The sequence below is a fragment of the Lissotriton helveticus genome, chromosome 4_1 (assembly GCF_964261635.1).
Source record: "Lissotriton helveticus chromosome 4_1, aLisHel1.1, whole genome shotgun sequence".
Classification (NCBI taxonomy): domain Eukaryota; kingdom Metazoa; phylum Chordata; class Amphibia; order Caudata; family Salamandridae; genus Lissotriton; species Lissotriton helveticus.
Window position 1 is genome coordinate 1,389,834,234 of NC_136063.1, and position 13,168 is coordinate 1,389,847,401.

General features: G+C 40.9%; 1 protein-coding gene across 1 annotated transcript in view; it reads right to left on the reverse strand.

Annotated features, from left to right (window-relative positions):
- The window catches only part of CDKAL1 (CDKAL1 threonylcarbamoyladenosine tRNA methylthiotransferase), a 2,471,408-nt gene that overhangs the window by 315,624 nt on the left and 2,142,616 nt on the right, over positions 1–13,168 (reverse strand). The window lies entirely within an intron of this gene.

The window sequence follows — 13,168 nt, forward strand, 5'->3', positions numbered from 1 at the left end:
TAAACCCTCATCCTTAAAAAATCCTACAATGGATCTTATTTCTCAATCAAATTTAAGTCCATCCTGGGAGAGTTATTGTAAAATTGTTTTTTCGTATGAGGAGGTTGAACTGGCTATTAGGGAAAGTCCTTCTGGGAAGGCACCAGGGCCGGATGCCATTCCAGCAGATGTGTATAAGGCAGAAATAGAATTTTGGGACCCCCTTCTGACCTCTGTTTTGAACTCTGTAAACATCTTGGATCTTCCTCCATCATGGGCTGAGGCAATAGTAATACCTATTTTCAAAAAAGGAGATAGGCACTCTCCAGCGTACTACAGACCCATATCCCTGCTCGACACCCTAATGAAGATCGTAGGGCGCATCATCTTGAAAAGAATAACCAAATGGACGGAAGCTGAGAATATACTATCTAACTTACAATATGGTTTCCGGTCAGGCCGAGGAACAACAGAACAGACCCTCAACCTACACCTGATCATGTCTAAATATGTTGATATCAAGAAGCAAAGCCTGTACATAACGTACATAGATCTAACCTCAGCATTCGATTGCGTCCTTCATGATCAACTATGGGATATTTTGAAACAACTGGGGATAGATCCATCAATCCTCATTTTTATCAAGGCCCTGTATAGAGATGCCGGAGCCAGAGTTAGATTTGGTCCGAAGGGAGAATGCTCGCCGCGCTTTGGCATTGGTAGAGGGGTCAGGCAGGGGTGCATCTTAGCTCCCCTCCTTTTCTCGCTTTATATAAATGCCATAGGCGAACATCTTAAAAACATCGAATGTGACTTCCCAAAAGTAGGAGGCCAGTCTATCCCAATTCTGCTATATGCAGATGATGCGGCAATTCTCTCTCAGACAAGAGTGGGCTTACAAAAAGCTGTTACTGCTTTTTCTGCCTTCATGAATGATAGGGGCCTGAAAGTGAACATAGGAAAAACACAAACAATGCTATGTAACAAAAAGTATAAAAAAATCCCATGCCCTGTTTTCATCGAGGGCCAAAGATTGGAGACTGTGGAGGCTTTCACATACTTGGGCATTTGCCTACATAAAAAAGTTTCGTGGCAACCGGCTGTTGATAAGAGGAAACTCGCGTTCATTCGAGCCATTGGCGGGGTTCGAGAATTTGCGGGAAAAATAGGGGGCAGGCCGGTAAAACAACTAATAACTATATACAAAGCAAAATGCGTTTCAACTGCCACTTATGGGGCTGGCCTTTGGGGAATCGATAAAAACACTTAATTGATACAAACAGTGGAAAATCAATTTTTGAGGTACCTTTTGGCCACCACTAAAGCAACCTCTGTGTATATGATGCACATTGAATTGGACCTCCCGTACATATCAGACATAATAAAAACTGAGCCTCTTCTTCTATGGCACAAAATCTGGACCACCCCTGAGACTGCTCTGAATAGAGAAGTGATATTAGACATTTTAAAACTGGAGGGGGCCAAACATGAGAACAAATCTAAATGGTTGGCCTATGTCGAGAACTTTTTTGAGGAAATTGGGCGACCAGAGTGGTTTTCAGATCCTTTCCTACTGGAAAATATACCAAGGAAACTCTTAAGAAAGACCCTAATGGCTCACCTGGAAACAATCAGATGGAATAAGCAAAAACAATATAAAAACATCCAGACATACCAAAGGGTGACATCCCACAAGGGTCTACAATTATATCTCTCTACGGACTTCTCATGTTATTCGAGGATGCTACTTACCAGATTTAGACTGGGTTCTTTCTTCAGACTTGTAACATTCCCTACATGTAACGATTGGACTCGGATTCTTTGTCCCTGCCCATGTGATGATATGTCATCACAATCCAACATCCATACCATTCTATTTTGTAGATATTACATGACTCTGAGGAGAGCCCTACTGAAACCCCTACTCAAGAGATGGGGTCTCAGGTCTTGCAAAATTGCTTTTGAGCGTCTACAAGAACTCGAAGACAGAGATGTGATATCCACAATGGAGCAGTTTTTAAAACTATTGATTACGTTTAGGAGATCTTTAGAATGGCCTGTGTGATATTGATGCAGTTTTCTTATATTGACTTTTGTCCCCACTGACTTTTGAATTTTTAAACTTTTTTTTTTAACTATGTATTTGATGATTTTAAATCGAAATTTTATGTCTATTTTTATAATAGTTATAATTATGTACGCTTATATGATATTTCTTTTTAAATATCGAATAAAGCTTATTTTGAACCTTTTGAACCTTTGACTTAAGAGGGTTGTCGGATTAATAGTACATGAGGGTCTGTGCGGTTTCATTCCTGGCCGTAGCACCACAATGTACCTCTGGCAGCTAACGCACGTTCTACACTCTACGAGGGAATCGGTCATGTAGGGCTCACTGATAGCGTTGGGCATCAAAAAAGCTTATGACATTGTCAGCTAGTTAAAGGTCATACATGTTTGCGGAGCTGAAAGGAATGGGATTCTGACCTCATTTTCAGGGCTGGGTTAAACTCCTTTATAAGGAACCGGTATCCAGATTGCTACTGGGTGGTCTTTAATTGACAGGAGATTAAAAGTGGCACTCGGTAGGAATGCCCCTTGTAACCTTTCCGGTTAGTCTGGTTCTGGAGTCATTGGCAATTTACTTCCAAGATGTGATGCAAACTTGGAGAGTTACAGTGGGCAGCGTCACACATAACTTTTTATCGAACTGGAGTGCTTTGGGGCGACTTCTTATGGAAATCTGGTCCCAAAATCCCCCAAGTATAATTACACAGTGGGGACTGCCACTGTGTTGTTATTGAAAAAACAAAGCGCACAGAGACTTTATAATTAGGTGTTTGAATGAGTTATGAGCCAATGTTACATTTTTTTTAATTCACTACGTAAAGTATGCAACTAACTATAACTTGAGCCCCCATCAGGCGCTGCTTATGACATCTCTTGTGACATGTTAAATAACATCATTTAAGAGATCACTCATGACATCTCAGTCATAACTTCAGGTCAGACCACAAGAATCAAACTTCCACTGCGAAATATCTTCAGTCATACATAGGACAAGTATGACACAGAGCTTAGCCTATGGCTTTGGTCTGCACCAACCCTTAAAAAAAACAACACCAACTATGCACAGACTTTGGACATATACAGTGGAGGCTGTCTGACATGTTAAATAACACCATTTAAGACATCACTCATGACATCTCAGTCATAACCTCAGGTCAGACCACAAGAATCAACCTTCCACTGTGCACAATCTTCAGTCTTACATAGGACAAGTTTGACAAAGAGATTAGCATGTGGCTTTGGTCTGCACCAACCCTAAAAAAAACAACACCAACAATGCACAGACTTCGGACATATACAGTGGAGGCTGTCTGCAAGGCATAGTGTCACACCACACCCTGCATCCAACATACAATAGAGGTTGGGAAGTAGGCATGCCCTATGGCCAGACATTATACCCAAATCCTCACTTCTGCCCAACCTTTGCCTTGCATGGCCTTTGGCCATACGGGCCTGTACCCACACTTCCATGACCACCTAACACCCTAATTGCTCAGACTTCAGCAGCGAAGGTTAACCAGCTAAATTATTGTTCAATAAAGTTCAGCGGCCACCTCTCTGCGAGTTACCTTCTTACACTGCACCCATCCTTGGAGTGAATACGAGTAAAAAGACAACGACATACATCATAAGTGCTTCAATTCTGAAATATCCAATTTATTTTGCATCTTTTTAAATATTACTGCAAGCTTATAAGAGTCCAACCATCGATTTAGGGTGTAATCTCTCCTCAGTCACAAAGCCTACAGCACCCTATCAGAATCATTGGTTAACCTCATTAGCAATTTTAACAATGCTGTTATTTAAATATAAGCAATGATGTAATCAATGTATCATTTAACATGCTGTGAGTGATGAAATATGTGAGATCATAAGTAGAGCACGACGGGGACAAAAGTTCTAGTTAGGTCCCTAAACTAAAACTGGCATAGTTCAGTGTTTCTTTGTGTTTTAACGTTAGCTGGTGTCTCAGTCCAACATCTAACTTCAGGCACTTTAACAATGCTGGAAGAAGAGACCCCCAGTTGAACCCTGGATCCAGCAGTTATTAAACTGGAACCTGGTGAAATGTGGTAAACGCTGGGGCACATTCAGCAGCGTCTGCAGTTTGTGTGCTTTATGTTCAAGGCAGCAACATCTTAAGAAGTGAAGAGGCCCTTTTATTTTTAGTTCCAACCAGGTGCAAGACAAAAAGGTCTTACTTAAAAGGGCCATCAGCATCCTTTCTCCAGTTTCATCCTGGGTGGATGCTGGCTGGAGACTAACACCTTGATGCTAATGGCACTGAAGGAACCGACATGCTCACCTTGTCAGCTCAGAAGTACAAGTGCTAAAGAGCTAAACAGAAATGGAGGCAGTTTTTATTTACTTCTCCAAGGTTTGTATGACAGTGATATAAATGCACTGTTATCATGCATGGCAATGGCCGCACAAAAACTCCCTGCATCAGGTGCCATAACCCATGAGATATTTTAAAATAAGGTCTGTGTGTGACCAAACGAGTAAGCCGGATTTACCATTATCTTTTTCCTTGTTGTCAATTTTGTTGGGATAGTTAAAGAAAATGAATCTGTATGAGGACTGTCAGACTCCTTCCCTAATATTCCACCCTATTTCTATTGCCACCACTTTGCCCCAAAGTTATGGGATCCCTGGAGCACAGGCTTCCTAACATTGGTACTGGTGATCACAGAACTGGCGCAAATACATGCAAAATGGGAACTTTCAAAATGTGTATATGATACCAGGGATATTATGCAGGTGGTATCGCTCGTGTTTATTTTATTCTTTGTGAGTTTTAGACGGCTCTAACATATGTAACCACCAATAGCTAAAAACGTACAAAATGCCAATTAAGCTGTTGCTGGCAAAAATAAAAGTTTAGAGGCCACCTGATTGAGTATACTTAATTTTTACTTTGCAAGATAGATTGGCTATTGTTCAGAAATTAAGGTTAATTTGCCAAGCTTTCAAACTCTAGAACACTGATAATTATTTCCTTTGTGCGTTATTTCATTGCCCTCCCAATTTGCTGACATAAAGATTAGAACCTAAGCGCGTCTAATGGACTATGTTTTCCATTTAGCCTCTTGATATCAATGTATCCAAGTACAACACAGTCCTTCACCAATAAAGCCAGCAACCAAATACTTTATGATTTTACAAGTAACATAGACACAATTTACACTTTGCTCTGTGTAATTTGAACCATTAGAAAATCAACTTTTATTAGCTTGGGCAAGCCTGTTAGCAAAAGGAATATCGTTTTACTTAAAGATAACTCTGGCGGCACAACTCTCTCGAAGGAGCATGACCACCGAGAGATTTGTAGACCAGGTGCACATATTAAATAATATGGACCTCGTACCTCCCATGCCAACCCTTGGACTCTGATATATCCTGGTTCACTTTGCTTAACTTTAGCCTTTATTTTTCAATTTGAGATACAATTCCCTATTGATGAAATTATTTAGACAGCTAGAATAAAACAATTACAAAATTAAAATGTGTTTGTTTGGTGATCAAACAAATACATTATTTTCTACTCTCACCATATATATCTTTTGTATGTTACAAAATAAGTAAAAGCTAGAAATGCATTTTCAAGATCTGTTTCATTATTATGATGGAAATGTTCAATTAGTAATGTTATTAGAAGACAACACATTTCCATCTCTATGTATGGAATTATGTTTATTTACATGAGTATGTATTATTTCTCACTTGGATTTATGTCCAATATAAACACACATTTTTAATCACATGGGCCAATCTGCCTACATCTTTGCTTTTTTTTAATGTTTTAACAAGCAGAAACCCATACTGGCTGGCTTACATATGTTACTTTTAACACTTTCACTAATGATCCTCTAGTAAAAGAAAATAATGCCCTTTTTCTAAATGGGGAAATTTGTTTTCATAAGAGACTCCTCCCTTATTCAATTCCATTTTATTTTTTCATATGGGATTTAGAACACATATGTATTTTGAAAAGTAACGAGATAAACATGAATGGTGTCTGCAAAGGGTAATGCTAGCTAGCGGATGTAGAGATACCCCTGAAACTAATGTGGGTTTGACTGCCACTGTGGATGGTATCAGATTTTTTAGGAAATCTTCAGTCAAGATTTTAGTTACAGTCTGCATGAACCTAAGCACCATATAATTGTGATTCATGATTTCACACACTTTGCTTTCATTATGCATGCGCGCTGAAAAACAGCTTAAGCATGGATATCACCTTCCAAAAATAAAGAGCATGGAAATGATAAAATATTACACCATCATAGACAACTGCTGGCAGCTTAAATAATGGAGGAAAACACACTCTACAAAGATTTTTAGATTTCATTTGTAAACAGAAAATGGCATGAATGGTAATTTACACAAATGAGAACTTACACGGTGTATTTATCCTACATAATCTGCACGAGAATAAATAACATTATCAATCTATGCTTAGTTTATTGACAGCATTTAAATGAAAGGTGGCCAGCATTGCAACAAAAAAGTGTCTCAATAGGATACCTTAATATAACCTATAACTTCAGCAGAGATTAACATACTACGAAAATCCTTCAACTCCCACAATTTTGTAGAAGATAGAGATTAGTTGTGATCAAGGTACAGGTAGCTTCAAATAGTTATAATCAAACAAACCCCATTTTAGTACCCAATAGGCTCTTCTTGCTTTGCTGCATTATGTACTTTGTAAATCAATTCAATGTTCTTTTTGTCTCAGGTTAAGTACTGCAGAGGCATCAGTACATTCACAGATGCCCTTCACGTTTGCGAGTCTCACTCATAGTGGGAAGGCACGAGCTGCTAACCCACACTGAGCACATCTCTTGTGCTTAATCAACTAGCTCTGGCTCGTGTAGGCCAGGTCTCTACCTCTTCGTCCATGTTCCTTCACTGCCTGAGAAGGTGATTGACAAATACCACACAACACTTGTAGGATCTTTTCTCACACCTTGGCAAGAACTCCTAAGCAGAAGAGAATGGTGGAAACTGAAGCTAGTTGGAAAAGACAGGATCTGGGACTGCCCTGAACTAGGCAGGTGATGAATTGTTTCACCTGTATGTAAATGGCTGTTTTATCACTTCGCCTTCTATGCTGGCCTTTCACATTGATGTAAAATATCCAGGAACCTAGTGCAAAGTACCAACTAGGTCTGGATCCTCGAATTGTTTTACACCGCTGTCATCATTTCTCTGGCTATAAAATTACCCCAGTATTGGGGTTTGGGCTCCTGAAGTGACTCTGGAATTCTAAAGCATCATGGGCCATATCATGTATAGGATCCAATGCCCCACTCTACACCAGGTGCTCCCTTAACTGCAGTGCTTGTTTTGTAAATAATTTTTTTTTTAAAAAAAATGTGTGTGGTAGCTAAATTTAATTCTTAGGAGCCTGCTGCTGGAACTGCTAAATGCTGGGCGGCTGAAAACTAATGCTCCCTGATCTTAATTCGACCACCCTTCACTTCCTGTTTCTATTTACCTCTTGCAGGTTCGTTTTCATCCCTGGTTTCTCCAATTCTCAGTATTTATCTTTCTCTTCTACTCTTCTTTCTCCTCCCTTGGATGCCTTTCAGTCACTTGCTCTGGGTTAAAGATGAAAATTAAGTCCAAGTCCCCAAAAATGAGTTCTAGTGCACCCAACGTGCATCTGTTGGTACAAATTAAGTCCTGCTTAACTAGGTACAGTGGGCGAGACTGGACAGTGCACCCTTTTACGGTAAATGTGTTGTCCAGTGCCGCCACAAACTTGTACCTGCAATGGGGTTAGTGCATTAGTTAAAGATGGACAGGCTCTTTGAAAATGGCAGTCAAATGTTCACTGTGCAGGCAGAAACACACTTCCATTTCATTAGGAAAGCAGACAACCCCAAGCACGTTGGGGCAGTGAGTGACTGTGTTCCCTCTTTTCCTTTGGGTCATGTACCCATGCAAATTAGGGATCACCCCCCCTTGCGATTGCGCCAGCACCTATCTAGCACTGGCGATATCAGCAAAGCATCTTTGGTTCTTTCTGTAATAAGAAAGTACTCGAGGGACACAGAAAGCATTGATTTGCCAAATAGCAATGTTGGGTGAAAAATACGTAGCCAAGCATGTCATGTTCACATATTGATGGACGATGTGACAAGGCCTGGCATCGCGGAGGACCTTTGGCTCCCAACCACAACCAGCCATGCCCGCTCGTCCCCTCACTGATGTTTGTATCCTGCCACTTATACGCATGCCACAGCAGACAAAGGAACGTCAACGGCTTACCTGGTTTATGCCCCCTACACTGTCCCCTCACCCTCTCTACCTCACATCTATTTACCATCAAAACACTGCCGTGAATCAAACCACTGCTGTTTGGCTTGTGCTCGGACTGACAAACTATACCCTCATTTTCACCAATCTTTAAAAAGGGGTATACAATGCTGGTGCTTTTAACAATGTTCCCTACCATGCCCCTTAAAATTGCCAGACTAAAATACCATTTCAAATAGAAGGACTGTTAAGTGTCAATGTTGAATTGATTTATTTAAAATTACCAATAACGCTGATGTAATCAGGCAATTCTAGAAAGTAGTCACCTCTGAATAACGTAATTGACCGTAAGCTGCCTTTGAATGACTTAGGGGGGCGCATAACAAAGCTTTTGGCAAGCACAAGTCAGAATTACAATATATGAACAAAAAGTCATACATTGGTATTTTACGGGTGAGTCACAAACCTTCAAACAGACGTAAATGCATGCCTATAGGTGGGACCTAGCTCCGCCTAGTGTATGTCGCCCATTTGAGCACTGTGATCGTGTCGTTTTAAAGTTAGATTTCATCGGAAGGCCTTCCCTGGCGAATTTCAGATGAGCATTCAGCATACAGCACTGCAAACAAGCTGAACACTTAAAAAGTTATAATTCACTAGGTATTCGGAAACATTTTGAAATGCATTTATCACAGCTAGCAGGCACCTATTCCTTTGTTTATTTTGGAACTATACATTGTGAGAAATTCGAATTCAATCGGTTACTGACGGGCCCTGACATTTTGCGGTAACAACCAGAGTCTGCATAGAGTTTAATTGTGGGCAAGCTAGAATAGTTTGACTTTCAGACTTATTCTGAAGCGTAAGTAGTTTGTACTGTTCCCAGGGCGATGTAGTCTCTTGTTCCGGCCTCCATGTTTCATCCAGTTAAAGGCTGCTGGAGATTGTAGCGTCAAGGGCCGGACTGGAAACGCAAAAGTTGGGCGGGGAGGGGGGGGGGGGGTTAGGGTGGAAGCGTGAATCACTCCTGCTTAACTAAACTGCTGCAAAACCGTCCCCCAGTAACAAAACTGACGCCACGGCTCCAAAAGCGCCACACACCCTTCCTGCCTCCCAGGGAAATGCCTGATGCCTGCTACCACTAGTCCGGCCCTGGTAGCATTTCTGCAAATACCCTAGCCCTTTCCTAATATACGAGTACTGTACGTTGCGAAGTATGCTGAACTTCATCGGAGTGCGTCCCATGAGCCAGTGCAGTGCTTCCAGGCCTGGTTTTCTATCATTAGGCTTCTGCAGGTTCATACACATTCTTTCTTGCTAGTTTTGAAGCCTTTACTGCTCACTGATGAGTTAAATGAACCAGCGTTAATGATATTACATTAGTCTATGTTTGCCACTTCAAAAATCAGCCCAGGCGAAGTTTTCATTACGCCAGCTTATTCTCACATAATTTATGTCATTTTGTGTTATGCTAGCTACATGAAATCCTCCAAATTACACCATATTGCGTAATTTCAAGACTGTTTGGGTGCTAATCCAATTGCAGGAGCCCAGAAATAAAGCTAGTAAAAAGAGCACAAGCTGCTGACAAGAAGCGTCCTTGTAGCCAGATGTATTTTATGTTAAAATATAGCGCTACATGCCAATTTGCATTTTGCATAATTTTTCCTAAGCTTTGTGCAATTACATAAAAAGAAATTATGCACACCTCTATAAACAAAGATTTTTATTAGCCTCACGGAGAGGTGGGCTTAAAGAAGGGGGAGTATTTTCTGCTGCAATGAAATCTGGAACTAGTGTCCCTGAAATCCACAAAGGAAATTTCAGTTTCCAAAGAGTCAAGGTTTTATACTCTTGCTATGATGGATTTTGGCGGTTGTACGATGGTACAACGCAGGTAAGTACATCGCATGATGTAACAACACATTTCTTACCACGCATATGCTTTTACAATGCTTGCTATTGCCACGCTTTGGTTTTATATATAAAAACAATGTATTTGTGGGGGGAGACCTCCCACGTCCCCTAACTAACCTTAAATTTGTGGCAAGGGCATGCATTGTGGCAAGGGCATGCCTTGTAAAGGCATGCACTTGGTAAACATATGTATGATAAAAAACGGGTGGTAAATGTAAATTGATAATTGTATAGCGCACTACTCACCCGCAAGGGTCTCAAGGCGCTTGTACGAATACCGCTGTGGAACCCATCCTGGCTTTCCCTGTGAGGTGTCCACTCCTGGGCACCCCCAAGGTGGAAGCCAGGCATCCTTAGCGTTGTGGGGGCCGTTGTGGAGATTAAGCAAGCTATTGCCCAGAGTTGCAGAGTGGGATTCCATGATTGGAATAGGCACCGAGGCGAGAATGATCAGGTCCTTGGAATTTTTGAGCCCAAGACCCGCCGAGGTGGGGAATTGAACCCTGGTCCCGGGCTAGACCTCTGCATCAGGGTCTGCCGCTCTAACCATTGAGCCACACTTCTCCAGGCACAATGAGGTAAAAACCTTGTAGTAAAGGCTGCTTCCCGATTTAAGCACTCATAGGTTAGAAGGCCAATGAAAGTTATTGGTCAGATTGTGTTTTTCCGAGCATTGCAATTGTAAATTGTATTGATATAGCACTTACTACCCCTGACGAGGCATTGAAGCACTTTACGGCAAGTAGCATGCTACTCCGGAATTAAAGATTAGAGGTTAGTAGATAAGTACAATTATTTCCCTGTTTTTATGGTGATAGCTTTGTGCTCTCGAATTGTGTGTTCAGTAGAGTCAGAGTAAGGATAGAATGAGGGGAGTGGATTTGAAAGGGGCAGTGGTAAGAAGTTTTTGTAAGTAGTGGTCATGTGTGCCTGTTAGTTGGGGGACATGACTAAAAAAGGAGAGGAAAGTTTGAAAAGGATGTTTGAGGAGGATGTTCATAGTAGTAAGCAAGGTTTGTGATAAGTCAGTAAGAGGAGGTATGGACCAACGTTGAAAGGACGGAATTTCGATTTTATATATAAAAAACAGAAATTTACTTGTAAATACACATATGCACATGACACTTGGTATGGTTGTGCTTCCTGGACAAAAACTTCTTGATATGTGCACAGAATCAGTAAGTTGTCATGGTCTGATGAGAATGTTTATCTTGTGGTGAAGTATCAAATGTTTTAATGTAATTTCTTAAAGTTTTAGTAGCAGTCATATACTCTTCTAAATATGCACCTACATGTACACAGAAGCAGTAATTATGACACTGTCTAATATACACATGTTTCTAGTGGTGTAATATGAATTTTTCTCCTTATTTGAATATTTCTGCTTACAACCGGAGGCACCGTTCAATGTACAATGACATGTATAATAACAACTTCATCTCTATAATGTTAAAGCATATGCTTGAACAGAGAAAGATAATCCCTCCCTGGTTTTCTTCTTGTATGTAAGAATGTTGAGGTGGAGAGTCACTCGAGTGTAGGTTCCTTTGTTGATTTTCTTCCTGACGAAGAGTGGTACTTTGCCATGTTTTGCTTTGTGTGTGATACAAAGTACCTTGAAGGTTTATCTTCTTGCAATTTGTAGCCAAAATAGTGCCCTCAAGGATGGGGAGATTTCTGCTTGTGGCTTTACATTTAAGAGTAGTCTAGCGGCAGCGGTGAGAGGAGATACAGATCAGTAGTGTAAACCAGTTTTAATAGGATAAGAGACATGGGCAGCTTTAACCTTTCCAAGTGAATCCTGGGACTGAGAGGATGTGTCACATTGTTTTTATTGTGAGAAAGCTTAAATTGGCCATCTTGTCCACTTGTGCATTCATTGACAGCTTGGCGTCCATGGTAAATTCAAGGTTTCTTACCACCTTAGGTATTTTTGGAGGTGGTCCTAGATCGTCAGGCCAGGAGCAGAGAGGGTCAGATTTTCCTAAGGTTGGGTATTTCCGTTTTGGAGGCGTTCAAATTGAGGTGGCTCCATGTCATCCATTGGTCAAGGGCCCAGAGGCAATTGAAGATTTTTGATGTTCCAATGTCCTTTGGGTTTTCCAATTTCAGAAGAATCCATGTGCCATCTGCGTAGTTATAGCAGGTGAAGTCAAAACCATTGATCACAACTGGTAATGATTTCAGATAAAGGCAGAAAAAAATTGGGGAGATGAATGAGCTTTGATGGACTCCTGCTTTAATGAGCTATGGTTTAAAAGAGCAAGGAGAAGTGTGCATAATATTTGTTCTAATGTGTAGGTACGATGTGATCCAAGCGAGAGCTGTGCTCTTTATTCCAACTTTCTCAAGTCTTCGGATTAATGTATCATGATCCACTGTGTCAAAGGCTGTCGAAAGGTCTAAGAGAAGAAGGGCAGCAACCCCGTTCTGGTCCACTGTGTTTTTAAGGTCATCCCGAATAGAGATAATGGCTGACTTAGTACTTCTTCCTGGGCAGAATCCAGTTTGGAAGTCAGAAAGTGTGGGTTTCTATACAATTAATTGTGACATCCGGGTGAAAGCTGCTCTTTCTACAAGTTTACTCAGAAATTATGGATTTGCATGGGTCTGTAAGTGTCAGGGTCTTGAGTGCCCAGGTTTGGCTTTATTAGTAATGGGCATATGTATGATTTTTTTAAATCTTCTGAGAAAACTACTGTTAAGGTGGTGTTGATGATTGTTTTGACCGGGATGGCTGCAGAAGTCGTTATAATATTTCTGAGAAGACTTGAGGGTGACAAGGGTCAGAGGGGCAGTCTGCTGGCTTGCTCGCTTTGACATGATCCAGAAATTCAGTCGATGATAGCTCTTTGAACAAGCCTTTAGGCTGTGCTTACCTTTCCCTTGAGGGTTTTGAAGGAAATAGGTTGGGGCTGTTGTTTTTGTTATTTAA